The sequence below is a fragment of the Osmerus mordax genome, chromosome 3 (assembly GCF_038355195.1).
Source record: "Osmerus mordax isolate fOsmMor3 chromosome 3, fOsmMor3.pri, whole genome shotgun sequence".
Classification (NCBI taxonomy): Eukaryota; Metazoa; Chordata; class Actinopteri; order Osmeriformes; family Osmeridae; genus Osmerus; species Osmerus mordax.
The window spans coordinates 17,464,420-17,477,930 of record NC_090052.1 but is presented as its reverse complement, the minus strand read 5'-3'; the positions used below and the strand labels follow the sequence as shown (position 1 = coordinate 17,477,930).

Sequence of the window (13,511 nt, the reverse complement as noted above, 5' to 3'; positions counted from 1 at the left end):
GGGAACCAGGGCGTGCTGCCTCCTTTGATCTAGGGAGGATTAACACCCGACTGGGCGAGCGCAGCTATCGGAGGCGAGCACAGCAGCACAGAGGGGGAATGGCCTTGGTCCTGCTCAGGGTGTGGCCTATACGGGGGCTTGGGGGAATGAAGGGCCTGAGGGTGGATAGGGGCAAGGAGATACACAGTGAGTGCTTTGATCAAGCCGTCGGTTGTTCTGTGTTTTTCCTCGCAAATCCTGATTTGAATCTCTTCAGAGTAATGGGGGCTGCAGGCTGCCTTTGTTGAATGAAACTGCAGAATAACGTCCCGACAATCATCTTGGTGGTTTGCCTTTTCTCTGACAAAACATGTTTTGTTTGTTGTCAGGGATTTGTGTATCTTTATCTTTATATGACTATGTGTTTTACATTTGTTGTAATTTTACGGCCTCTATAATTTTACTGCAAGAAAGGAATCCAAAACGATTTTTTGACAGTGTATCTTCTTTATACAGAAAGAAATGTATGCACATCAATAAGACTGAATTTGAAGATTGAAGATTTAATTCCCAACATCTCTAGACAGCAGTTTGAAGGAAGTCCTAAAAAAAAGTTTGCCTTTTAATAATTAAAGGGGATTTGTGAGAGAAAACATTTTTGTGGGGCTGATAAGAAGGAAGGCTTTGATAGCAGCCTAGAAGCTTCATGAAAGTTTTAGAAGCTGGGGCAGTAATTGACATTTTCACAATTTGGCAGTCAAAGCCCTACTATGTGTTGTGCAAGTGGACTCCATCTGTGTGGTCCATCTCTTTCGTTCTCTTCTTCTCTGTCCTGCTCTCTGACTGTCTTTTTCTCTCTCTTTGTATTTAAACCCCCGCTCCCCAGACTCTGTCAGCTGTATTGTAAATCTGATCCGTTTTTATAGATTTATTATTCAGCTCTGGAGCAAAATTCAGTTCTATGGAATATCTATCACCTCTGAATGCAACCGATTCTCAGATCAGTGCAGGCCATCTTATACCCATGTCCCTTGTTGCATAGAGTGCACAACATAAAGCATTGTAGACCAGTGGATTTATACACACATCTGTGTGATTTATCCCCAGTAGGCTATGACACACACTTTGAGGCACTCTAGGTGATGAAGCAGAGTAACAGGTACTTAGTTCCTCAGGCCTGGGGCGGAAGGATACAAAGGGTGTCATAGGAAAGGTGTTATTTGCACGGATGTAGTGACCTGGGGCATGTTAGGCTGTTTTGAAATGACTCAGCCGCTAGCTTGTTAACGCTCTTAACCCTTGTGGGTTCGGGTCTATTTAGATGTGGTTTGGGGGTTTGAAAAGTGTGCATAGGTGGAGAAAATAACAAAAGGTTTGCTATGTGCCTTATATGCCTTATATGTTTTCCTCCTATTCGGACACTCTTGTAGTGAGTGAAACTGCAAAATAATGGCGGGAACATACAGAATGATATTCCGTACAAATGTAGCAAAATACATAATTTTGCTACACTTCCAAAATTCACTATTTTCCCATGCTATTTGCCAACACTCCACGAGAAATTGGTGGTTATTTTACTGAAACCATCATGGCTGTATTTTCTTAAAGCACCAATAATGCTGAGGGACCTGCGAACATTGGTTCAGTAAGAAAAATATGAACTCCACACAAGGGTCAAAAGTATACCGCTAAAATAGTATGCTTTCTCCTGGCTGTATCAACCCAGAATTGCGTGGTGTAGTACCGGTATATGGATCTGCAGTACAATACAGAGACTTAAAAGGAGACGAGAGGAATGGTGAGATATGGTGTCCAACCATGCATGTATAAGTCAAGCTCTAATCACTCTGCTGTAGGGGTAAAGTCCAGACAGTGTATTTTGTGTATGGTACCTGTATCGTATGGCTCGTCAGTGGGTTCGCCGGCTCTCTGTGTTGATTGCAGACGGCTAGCTGGTGGGCGGCTGAGCACACACAGATAGCAGAGGGAGGAAGCTGTTAAATAGACAGTCATAGCCTGGGGCTGGGAGCTGTGGTCTCTCCTGATTGTTCTCTCCAGGAGAGCCCTGCATGAGAGACAGGAAACCCAGGCACACACACACACGTTCACACACGCACACACACAAGCTCACACTGGATGCACGCACGCAAGCGCACGCACATGTACACCCACGTGTACACATACAAACACACGGCTGTGCTCCATCCACCTGTTCATCAGGTACTGGAGAATCTGTTCGGGGGCTTTCGAGACATACCTGCCTTAGAAAAACCCTCACCGGCAAGTTGTAACCATCAGAGACAAAACATGTCAATGTGCATCAATAAATCATGGATCACTGTGGGACAGGTTTGATTGACTTCTCGCTTCAAGCCTCCTTGACATATTTATACAGACAATATGGTGGCCTAAAGGGGGGTTTATTGAGCTCCCAATACTTCCTGCAGACCATAAATTAAGGATCACGACCATGTGTATTGAACAATCGTCCCCTTGAGAAAGATGGAGGCAGGCCTTTTCTTTTGTACGATATTCTCTTCATCTTCCCACCCTTTTCTCTTTCCTTGCTTTGTGTCCCCCCCTCTCACCGACGCACACTCGGAATTTTTTTTCTCTTTGCCACCAAGGGGATACGGCTGGCATTCTCACCCTTCCATTCTTGCCTTCCATTCCTGACTTTATCTTTTACCTGGTAGACAACACAAAGGCAGATGTTGTCATCTCCCATGCTTTCAACTGCCTGTCACATTCTCGACCTGCTCCTCTCTCTGAAGCTCCATATCCCCTCCTCTCTCTCTCTCTCTCTCTCTCTCTCTCTCTCTCTCTCTCTCTCTCTCTCTCTCTCTTGCTCTCTCTCTCGCTCTCTCTCTCTCTCTTGCTCTCTCGCTCTCGCTCTCTCTCTCTCTGTCTCTCTCTCTCTTTTGGAATAGCGTCTGTATACCCTGCTCTCCTCACCCTCCAGGTTCTAAAGAAGACTGGGAGTCACAGTGTGGAGATGTCAGATTTCAGCGGCTGTGGAGGGAGAGAGGGGGGAAGAGAGAGGAAGAGAGCGAGTGGGGGAGGGGGGGGAGGAGAGAGAGGAGAGGAAGGAGAGACAGAAAGAGAGAGGCAGAGAAAGAGAGACGTAGAGAAGGAGAGGGAGATAGAAAGGTAGAAAAGAGGCAGAGGGGGGAGAGTGCAGGAGGGAAAAGGCAAGGCAGAGAAATAGAGGAGGAGGGAGCGAAAGAGAGAGAAAGAAAGAGAAGTAGAGCGAGACAACCACACAGGGGTCATGGGGAGAAGGAAGCCCGATCAGGTGCTGAATGAAGGGTGCTGCAGCTATGGAGGTCTTATTATCACAAGCTCCCTTTATTGATTTTGTCTAACCTGAAACACGACCACGAGGAACCTTCCATCGTCCTATGGATTAGAATTGATCGACCTTGAGGGGCTCTTGTCCTGTAAATATTTGCAAAGCCCATTGATTCCATTAGTGTCTGGCCAGTTATTTGTGAGGCCATGGCATCTATGACTGTGTTCTCAGCAGCAGGCTGATGCTGCGAGCCCATGGTTTACACCCAGCATTAAGGCTTGCCCAGACGGTCCAAACCATGTGAATGACCTGTCCTTGCTGCCATTGTAATGCAAATGGACAATCGTTCCGATTTCCATGGGCCTCCTTGTGGAAATATCCCTTTCAGACTCATGATTAAATGGCCCCCATTCGTTCTCCTTACTTCATGCATTCATCTTTGGAGGACGTATCGATACTCAATTTATCGCCACATGTCTCCTCTCCTAGTCTGGAGGGGGCCATGCACCTGGAGATGGTGTGTGTATGTGGCTCCTAGTTGTTAGGGGGAGAGGCAGGGGAGGTGAGTGACTCCTGGTTGTTAGGGGGAGAGGCAGGGGAGGTGAGTGACTCCTGGTTGTTAGGGGGAGAGGCAGGGGGAGGTGAGTGACTCCAGGTTGTTAGGGAGAGAGGCAGGGGAGGTGAGTGACTCCTGGTTGTTGGGAGGGGAGAGGCAGGGGAGGTAAGTGACTGCTGGTTGTTAGGGGGAGAGGCAGGGGAGGTAAGTGACTGCTGGTTGTTAGGGGGAGAGAGGCAGGGGAGGTGAGTGACTCCTGGTTGTTAGGGGGAGAGGCAGGGGAGGTAAGTGACTGCTGGGTTGTTAGGGGGAGAGGCAGGGGAGGTGAGTGACTCCTGGTTGTTAGGGGGAGGAGGCAGGGGAGGTAAGTGACTGCTGGTTGTTAGGGGGAGAGGCAGGGGAGGTGAGTGACTCCTGGTTGTTAGAGGGGGAGAGAGGCAGGGGAGGTGAGTGACTGCTGGTTGTTAGGGGAGGGGAGTGGAGGTGCTGGCGGAGGCCAGGTAAGGTAAGCACTGTAACAGCAGGGCTCTTTAGGCTCTCAAGGGGGAATGGTGGCGGCAACTACAAACTGTGGATATTTGAATTAGGATGGAGGTACAGGGGGTGGAGATGGGGGGGGTGGGGGGTTGCTGGTGCTTGGAATGCGACGCTTACGAGCACAGGGGAGCCAGGAAGACCTATGCTTCAATGCCTCCGCCCCCCCCCATCCTTCCCCCCCCCCCCCCGCCCGCCCCCTCTTCCCCCCCCACGCACCCTTCGCCTGCCCTCCCGTGTTGTCACGGAAACACAAAGGCTATTTTCAACAGCAAACCCAGGGAGACGCACCGTGGGAACGGCAGCTCTGTACGCCCTAAAAGCCTTCATGACTTTTTAATCTGTGGCTCTGCGGCCCCCGCTGGCCCGGCGGTTGGAGAAGTGGAGCCCGCGCTCCCGTCCCCCCCCCCCCCCCCCCCCCCCCCCCCCCATCCAGCCCTGTCAGGTCAGTCAGCCATGCAGGAGAGTCGTGGTAGACAGTGGCGGATGGCAGGGGGAAAGCGGGAGAGATGGAGAGAGTTGTGCGAGGGAAGGTTGGAGGAAGGTTGGAGAAGGAGAGAGGAACGCTTGTGAGGCGAGAGAGAACTGCTGACAGCCGAGAGAAAATAGGCCTGTGCTCAAATACTGATGTTTGAAAAACTCTCCGTCTTCGTAAAAATGGAGCGTTGAGAGGAGAAAGAGGAAACTCAGTGTGGGGGGGGGGGGGAAAGCACACGCGTTCTCTTGCAGTAGCCAACTACAAACGCTTGCAATAAATGCCAAACCGTATGAGCGAACAGGACATCAATACAGCCTCATGCGGCCTTTCTTTGGAACTGACATGAATACATCTCCCCAACAATGAGAGTTGGACGCGAGGAGATGGCCGATTAGTCATTGAAACATAGCTTGCGGCCGAGCTGGGCTGATGTTGTAAAGCTGCCTCTCAATACCGCGGTGACTGTCTGGAAGGGAAGGAGTCTCGGGAGAAACATAGATCCTCCCACACACTGATCAGAGAGAAGAGGTGAACCACCACAACACACACACACACACATAGGAGACACATGGTGCAAGGTTAGCTTGCTCATTAGTGATGCCCTGTTGACCAGTTGGTAATGATCTCCCCAGTTGAAGGGAAGAACCTGATGATAGACTTTGATCTGGCTGTCATTAAGAGCTATACCGATCATGCTGACTTCACACTGAGAAAGAACTCACATATTAGTTAAAGAGCTGCACTCGGTGGGGCAGGTGCACACACACACCAGTGCACACTCATACAGCCTCACACGTGTGCCCACACATTCACACACACACACACAAACACACACACACACACACACAGGGTGGCACAGTAGAAGCTCTCCAAAGCATGACAGAGATTAAACATGTCATGTACTCTGGTGAAAAATAAGTAATAAATAAAACAGATGATTTATTAATATCTAGAGTTGTAATCCCATGCATTATATGTGTATTAAAGCACATTACTTACCATGTCGTGTCTGTGTTTAAGTGCTTCTAATAAAATTCGTAAGTGCTTAGGGCCATTTCAAAGCCGCAGCACATCGTCAAGCACAATCTTGTCAGTGTCCCACTAATGGGGCTGATGCAAATATGTTCATTTGTGAATTCCTCTTCCAATTTATTCTTCTCATATTGTAGATGGAGATTATCTGGGGATTATGAGGTTTTGGAGAGAAAAAAAAAAACACCAGCATTTGATGTGTATTTACTCACGGCTTAGAGATGCAGAAATATGGAATGAGGTCCCAGCATGTGTGGAAATGATGTGAACATGTCAGTGGTCCCTTCTCCATATGGTCTCCTGTCAGCTTGTCATTTATGGATATTCATTTCCAAAAGTGGAAATTTAACAGACGTTTACAATGCAAATCACGGGCCATAACTCTGAATGGTGTGGAGAGCTGCATTAAGCCTTCACTCAGTCCACTGCCTAACTGCCAGAAACATAATTCTCTATTCCCCTAGATTGTTACTGGTTATTTCAAAGCACGATTGTAGCTAGCAGTGATGGACACCAGCTATTTGAATGTTCAGAGTGTAAGGAAAGTTCTGAGGATTACGCAAAAAAAAAAAGAAAAAAATTGCTTTCACATGTCAAGAGCAGTCAGCACAGTGAACATTTTAATACTGAGTGAATGCATTAAGGAAAGAGGGGACGATTTTCACATCAAAATTTATGTAATTTCTAACGCTAACCTCCAGGATACGCAGGCAGCACCTGACATTGTGTGAGAACCAAAACTGCTGTGGCCTGGAATTCTTCTCCTCCTTTTTTTTAAGGGGCTTTTGCATATTTATAAGAGCACGTCAAAAAATAGAGCTAACCTTCATTTTTTTTGCGTTCACAAATTCACCCCTACTTTACACCTCGCAGTACTGAGCTTCCAATCTTCTCGCATGTAAATTGGGGCTGGTGAGAGCAGGGTTTCAGGCATAAATCTAAGATGGGACAGGGGTGGTTTTCCCCCTTTAGCAAGGTTCTTCATCGCTTCTCTACCCAGAGCAGGGGGGAGTAAAACACTCTAATGTTAGAAGGGGGGGGGGGGGGGGGGGGAAGACACACGTTTCAGTTGAAATTAAGGAATTCAAATGAGCGAAACATCCCTCGGATCCAGCCACGCTCTCCAGATTGGGGTTTGTAACAGCCATTAACGACTGACTCTGATCGAAGAGGTGTTTATTGTCACAACAAGGAAGGCGGTGCTGTCATTCCCATCCAGATGCTGTGCAGCAACAGACTTTGCTTTATCACCTCCGTCAGCTAAAGAGATGACAGGACACCCGTTTTAGAGGGAGTGAGCCAAATGAACAGTGTGCCACTTAGTTTGAGCCACATTGACTGAATACATCTGCAGGCTTCTGGTATGAAATGGTATGGCCTGTTAACCCTGAACACTGTCGAAACATCATATTAGTGTATGTTCCTGATGACATGTCACAGCTGCATAAACAAGGTTCCTACAAGTTCTCAATGTATTGACATTTTGAACGAGTCAGTGCTGCTCTGATGCATATCAGTAAAATGGTTTGGTAGTGTTGGTAGTTTGGTACTCCTACGAACAAAGAGCTCTGCAAAGTGCTCTGCAATCATCTGATCATAGGTTTTTATTGAAAAAAAAAATAATTGTCACAAAATTGTCACATGTCAAAAAATTGTTTTGACATGTGACATCATGAACGGTATATCACCAGAATACAACGTAAAAATGGTCATTGTGTGTCAATCGGAATAGGGTGATCAGATCCCAACAAACCAAATGTGGGACAAAGAATATGTTTGTGTGGGACAATGTGGGCCACGTTACCAATGCTGAGAGATAGTCTTACATTTTGATATGATGTCTATCTAACTTCACAAATGTACATTTCTATTCTGCTCCTTAGCTCATGCCATCTATGATTTGCCCTCTGGTTGATTCAGTTGAACACAATAGACTATGCAAGTTATAGGACTTAACAAATCAACTTTATTTGAGTGCAACTTTCAAGAAAATCAATTCATTTAGATCAATGAACCTATGCCACCTATGCATTAAAAGTGACTTTTGGCCTATTGCATGCACTGTCGTATTGCCGACTGAGTAAAATGGAAAAGAACTATGCCAAATTGAAAACAAAAACTCTCTGAAAATCCTCTTGCATGGCTTCACTCAGTTTAACAGTCTTTGCTGTAGCAAAATGTCCTATTTTTTTGGTGGAAATTTCCATCTTATCATCTGCATAGTTTGTGACTTTCTGGTGACTCACAGCTGTCCCTTTGGGCATTGCGTAGGCAGTAGAGACCATGACAGGTCCACCTGCGCTTGACCCATGTGTGCGCAGTTTGATTGACATCAAACACGGCCTTCGGTGCTTTCTTCACAGCCATAGGATAAAAGCCAGATTTGAGAAAAGCACCTCTCCTGCAGGGGTTTGTCCTTCGAAAGCCAGAGCCAATCGGAATTCAGGACATCGTCTCAAAATCCGGGGCGGAGGATAAGGGCTTGGTCTCCACCTTCTCGACACCTGTTCTCCTCAGCCGGGTCATGTGTTTCACAAGCTGTCATGATCTCCTCCTCAGAGTGTACCGCACAATTACCGTTTCCCAAACACTTTGCTCTCGCTTCGGTGGAATCGCGCGCCCCCCACTGCCGTATGCGGTAATGTGAGATGAAAGATCCAGTGTGAAATTGTGTACCAAGTGTAGAGAAAAGGGTCATTAGCATAATGCCGGTGTCAGATGGAGCCTGCGCCGTGTCACAGTTCCAACAGCCTGGGCTTCCTTTGAGCTCCACGTCACACTCGGTGGCTCGACACGTCTGCTGCTCTCCGCAAGGCCCGGAGAGACGGAGACAAAGAGGGCACCTGTCCGGACAGGGGTCAGAGGGCAGAGGGGCAGAGGAGTCGCATGCTGGGAGGCTGTAGGAGAGATGCGTTTGGGTGCCGGGGGGACCGAGTTCATCGAAGAGCACGAGTCATCACAGTAGTAGGGATAATGGGAGAAAATGGTGGTCAAAGGTTCATGTGTAATGCGTTGGGAGTGGTGTGCCAGTGTGACAAGTTGCAATATGTTAGCTTTCACACAGCTGAGGCCTTCTGGGCCAGACGAGCAGGCCCCCCTCCCATTGGCTGCCCTTAGCTGTCCGAGTGATCAAAACTGTTGGTTTGTCCGCCCCACTCCTGCTGAAATCCATCTGTCCTACTCATTCTCTTGTTTTTCTGTCTCTGTCTCTGTCCAGTCTCTCTCTCTCTCTCTATCTCTCTCTCTCTCTCTCTCTCTCTCTCTCTCTCTCTACCCCCACCACACACACCCTTCAGCTGTACCCAGATGTCCTCTCTTCCACGGAAGGAACAAGCGAGATGACATGAACATCTAATCTGATTCCAAATGACATACTGCCAGTGTCATCCACTCACAAAATGCAAAGCTGAAGTCCCCATCCCCGAACGGATGATGCAGAGGCTGCTTCTGCCACCTGCAAAGCATCAAGATGAATATACCACTGCATCGACTTTCATTTAGCTCTCTCTGGCTGGTCAGTCTCTCAGGCAGGTGCGCAGACAGATAAACAGACACATAAGCAGGCAGTCAGACAGTCAGACGGACTGCAAGCACACAGTAGGCCAGTCATTCAGGCCGGTAGACAGATAGATAAGCCGAGTAAACACACAGGCAATAAGACAAACAGATGTACAGGCAGATTGGCAAGCAGGCAGACAGACATAGAGGTAGGCACACCAACACAGGCAGACAGGCAGGCAGGCAGACAGACTCAACACACACAGACAGGCTGGCAAGCAGGCAGATAGACAGGCAGGTAGACAGACAGACAGAACTGCGGAGAGGCACCGGGGTAAATGTAATGAAGGAGGATAATAATTCTTCTCTCTGTCACCTGCTCTCTACCATTAGCATTTCCTTCCAGCGCCTGCCACTCAGCGCCCAGCACCCGCACTCTGCCACTGATAAGAATCACAATCACCACCCATTCCACACGCATATATTACAATGGCAGCTGGCTGATACCATGCACTGAGCAAAAAAAAAAACGATTAGCATGCTAGTGCTATCGCCTCTGCCCGGGGATTTCAAGGGATGGGATTGAGAGAGGGTGGGGACATGCCAGTCTAAGTGTCAGTGTTCTGTACTGTTCTATGGCACTTCCTCCTCAGACACAATGAGTGACACCTGGGTGTTGAGGAAAAGAGAAACAAGTCAAATCATGAAGTGTATAAATGCACACACACACACCTGCACAAAAACGCCCGCACAAACCAGGCAAGAAAAATGACCCATAACCGTTTAATTGTAAATGTTTTGACACTTTGTCTGTTAATAGTATATTAGTAAGATTCCCTTTCTGCCTAAACAGATTAAATGAAGATGTCTGACTGACTCTTCATCATTCTCTCCCAGGGCCTCACGGTGGACAGGCTCCACACTCAGCCAGGTGTGTCTGCTCATCAACGTTTCACATCTCAATGCTTGTGAAATAATGTTTCCCCCACCACACCATCTACTAATTAGGATCTAATTATCCCAGCTAGTGTAAACAATTGCAGCAGATGGCACAACGCGCAGTATTAACTCTAATGACCTGGGACCCAGAGGAATTCACATTTCAGCGGGTTTGTTTGTTATTTTTCCTCCATTAGTCTTTGCCCTACTTTCTAAATTCAGTTCGTTCCTGCCTCCTCTCATGCCCTGAGAAAGGGTTCCCCGCCTCCACGTCCCCAAAGCTACTTTCTTCTTTCTTCTTCTTCTTCTTCTTCTTCTTCCCTGTGTATTTTCTGAAGTTAGTTTATCTGTTTGCGGTTGCTTCGTCAATTACGTCTTGAAAACGATCATTTTAACGAATTTTCACAGTTTCCAACTCCTCCTCCGAGAGAGATATCGACGGCTGAGAGAGAAAACACCAGATGCTGAGGGGAACGGTTTGTGTGGGTTCTGTAGACAGCGAATACACCGTATCTGAAGTGCCAAGCCTGTCTGTTACACTTGACAACATGTCTATCGTCTACTCGCACGCTATCGCACAGTTTCACCTGGGACTCCGTGGACCAGCTCTACAGCCACAATGCGACTTCACTGCCCCTGGTCCTCCCGGTGAGTGAAGGATGGTACGTTCCATCTCCAAAACTGCCCCATAGTCTGGTCTGGGGCTTCCTTCTCCTTGCCACTTAATCGATCCATCTTCCTGAAAGCACATAGCTAGTTGCCAGGTCGAAATTCATACCACTTTTGAAGGACATGTGGAACTTCCATTCGAGTTCTCTGACTATAACCTTTGCTCCATAGCAAAAATGGTTAAACAGTGTTGCAATGCTTGCCATCCAGAGCGTATGGGTGTAGAGAACATGTATTGTAGTGTAGTGGTGGTGTGTGTGGGAGGGAGGGAGAGAGGGAGGGAAAGGTCTCATTAATTGATCGCAGGTCTATGCTAGTGTTCCTCTGTGCGCTATGTTCTCTGCCAAGAGCCGGGCTACCTAATTAAGCTGGTGGATATCACAGGCATGTTCCCAGGTAGCTACGCTCACCTCCCCTGGTGGAGCCAGAGAGATACACTACACCAGAGAGAGATACGGGGGGGGGGGGGGGGGGGGGGGGGGGGGGGGGGGGGGGGGGGAGGTGGAGAAAACAAGAGTGAAAATGACTGCGGATGACAGGGCGAGAAGAGAAAGAAAAAGAATTAGAGACAGAACCGGTGTGTGGAAAAGAGAAAGCCGCCAGAGAGGGCAAAGAAAGAAACGGTGCGAGATCAAAAGTAAAGAGAGAGAGGAGCCCAGAAACCGACAGGACAGGGAGACGAGATAGGAAGGAGGGGGAGCGGGACTTTAAACTTCGCAGAGCGGGGCACAAACGAGAGGAAGAGAGAGGAAAAACACACAGGGGGTGGAGGAGAAAAGACGGACAGAGAGAAGTGCGGGTGGGGGGGGGGAGGGTGGGTGGGTTGCCGTGGAGACACCCACAGAGACAAACTTCTAACCGGAGTATCTGTATGGTGTGTCAGTGCCTCCTGTCGGAGTCTGGGTCCAGATAATTCAATCTGCGCGCCACCGACTGGCCCCCTGCGCCGCCTCCTCGCTCCTAATTAAATCTCAGTTTTCCGACGGCGCGCTGCCTCTAATTGTGTTGCTGTTGCGTCACCGGCTGGCCGCCAGCCCCCGGGATGTCAGACGGGACGGCGTGCTACATTACACCTCAATTAATCGCATCAATTACACATCAATTAACCCGTGGCGACCTGCTCCCGCAGCTGCATGGCGGGCAGCGTTTCGAATAGCCTCAATCCTGAGGACTGATTCGACGAAAACATCAAAGACATCTCATCATCAAACACGGCGCGCCCGCCAAACACCGGGGCCCGCGTTTCTCTCCGCCTTCCTCCCTCCTGCGGAGAATACAGATGACTTCCTCACTTGATGTATACGTAAATATATACATGTTTATTCATGCGTTCATCTACATGTATACTGGATACTGCATGGGCCTGGATTCTTCTTGGAGTTTGTGATACTTTGGCCCCGTGAAGTCTACATTGCACCAACATGGAGGTGCTCGCCGCTCACGCGTAGTCCATCGAAATGCATGGGCTCCGTGATTTAGCGGTCGTAAATACCTGGAGCAGAGCGTAGATGGTCCGCATGATGGGCTGGCTCTCCCACGCCGCATGCAGATGCTGATACATGGCCCATTACTCGAAATGAACGCGGGGGTAGATAGCGGCTCTCCTCTATCAGGCCTGCTTGTTTGGCGCGGTTCGTAATGGGCCCCTTCACCTTGATGTCTGTTAGAGGGCGAGGGAGCCGTCCCTCCTTCCCCTTTCTCCCCCCTCTCTCCCTGTCTCTCTCCTCCCCACCTCCCTTTTTCCCTCGCCCGCTTCCCTCCCCCGCTCGCTCTCCAGGAACTGATGAGGTGTAAATCGGCAGGGTGCCTGTTGTCACGGTGACGGCAGCCGGTGACAGAGTGACAGATCAGAGTGACCTTCAGAAGGTACCGCATCGGTGGGTGGGGGTGGCGGTTGGCAGTTGACTGTGCTTTTTTTTTGGAGTCTCTGATGCAACCCACATGCACACCTAGGGTTACCCGTGGCGAGGGGAGGCTAAGGGAGAGAGAGAGGGAGGGGAGTGGGTGGGGATGAGGTTAAGGCAGGGGGGGGTGAGGGGTTTTCCAGGGGGAAATGCTTTTACCCCCCCCCCCCCCCCCCTCCACCCTTCATTCTAAGGCCAAGGTCGGTGCTGTGACTGTTGCATAACCCCCCCATCAGTAGAGCTAACCATGACCCATCTCGCATGTTAAAGACCAATTGGTGGGGCTAAACTGCAGCTCTAAATCTCCCTGTGTGGCAGGGCCGGACGAGAGGAGGCAGACCGCAGGTGGAGGAAGAGGGATTGAGGGAGCGAGCGAGGGACAAGCAGAACACAGAGAAGGAAAGAGAAGTCCCCCCGCCCCCACCCTCCACCCCAGCACCAGAAAACTCCCAGAGTTCCTAGCTCTTCCTGGCGCGCCTCTCGTTGACACAGATGTGGGAGAAGCATTGTGTGTCTCCCTGGCTGGGATGTGGTTGGACAAGCTCAGACCCAGGTGCCAGAGGATTTAGTGGAGGGAAGTGCTCCCTGCTGCCTCGGCAGGAGAGAGAGAGACAGAGAGAGAGAGAGAAA

The 13,511-nt window shown here is 49.2% G+C and overlaps 1 pseudogene; it reads left to right on the top strand.

The window, feature by feature from the left end:
* The first annotated feature begins 8,576 nt into the window (after positions 1-8,576).
* The window catches only part of LOC136940541 (protein sidekick-2-like), a 34,691-nt pseudogene continuing 29,756 nt past the window's right edge, over positions 8,577-13,511 (top strand).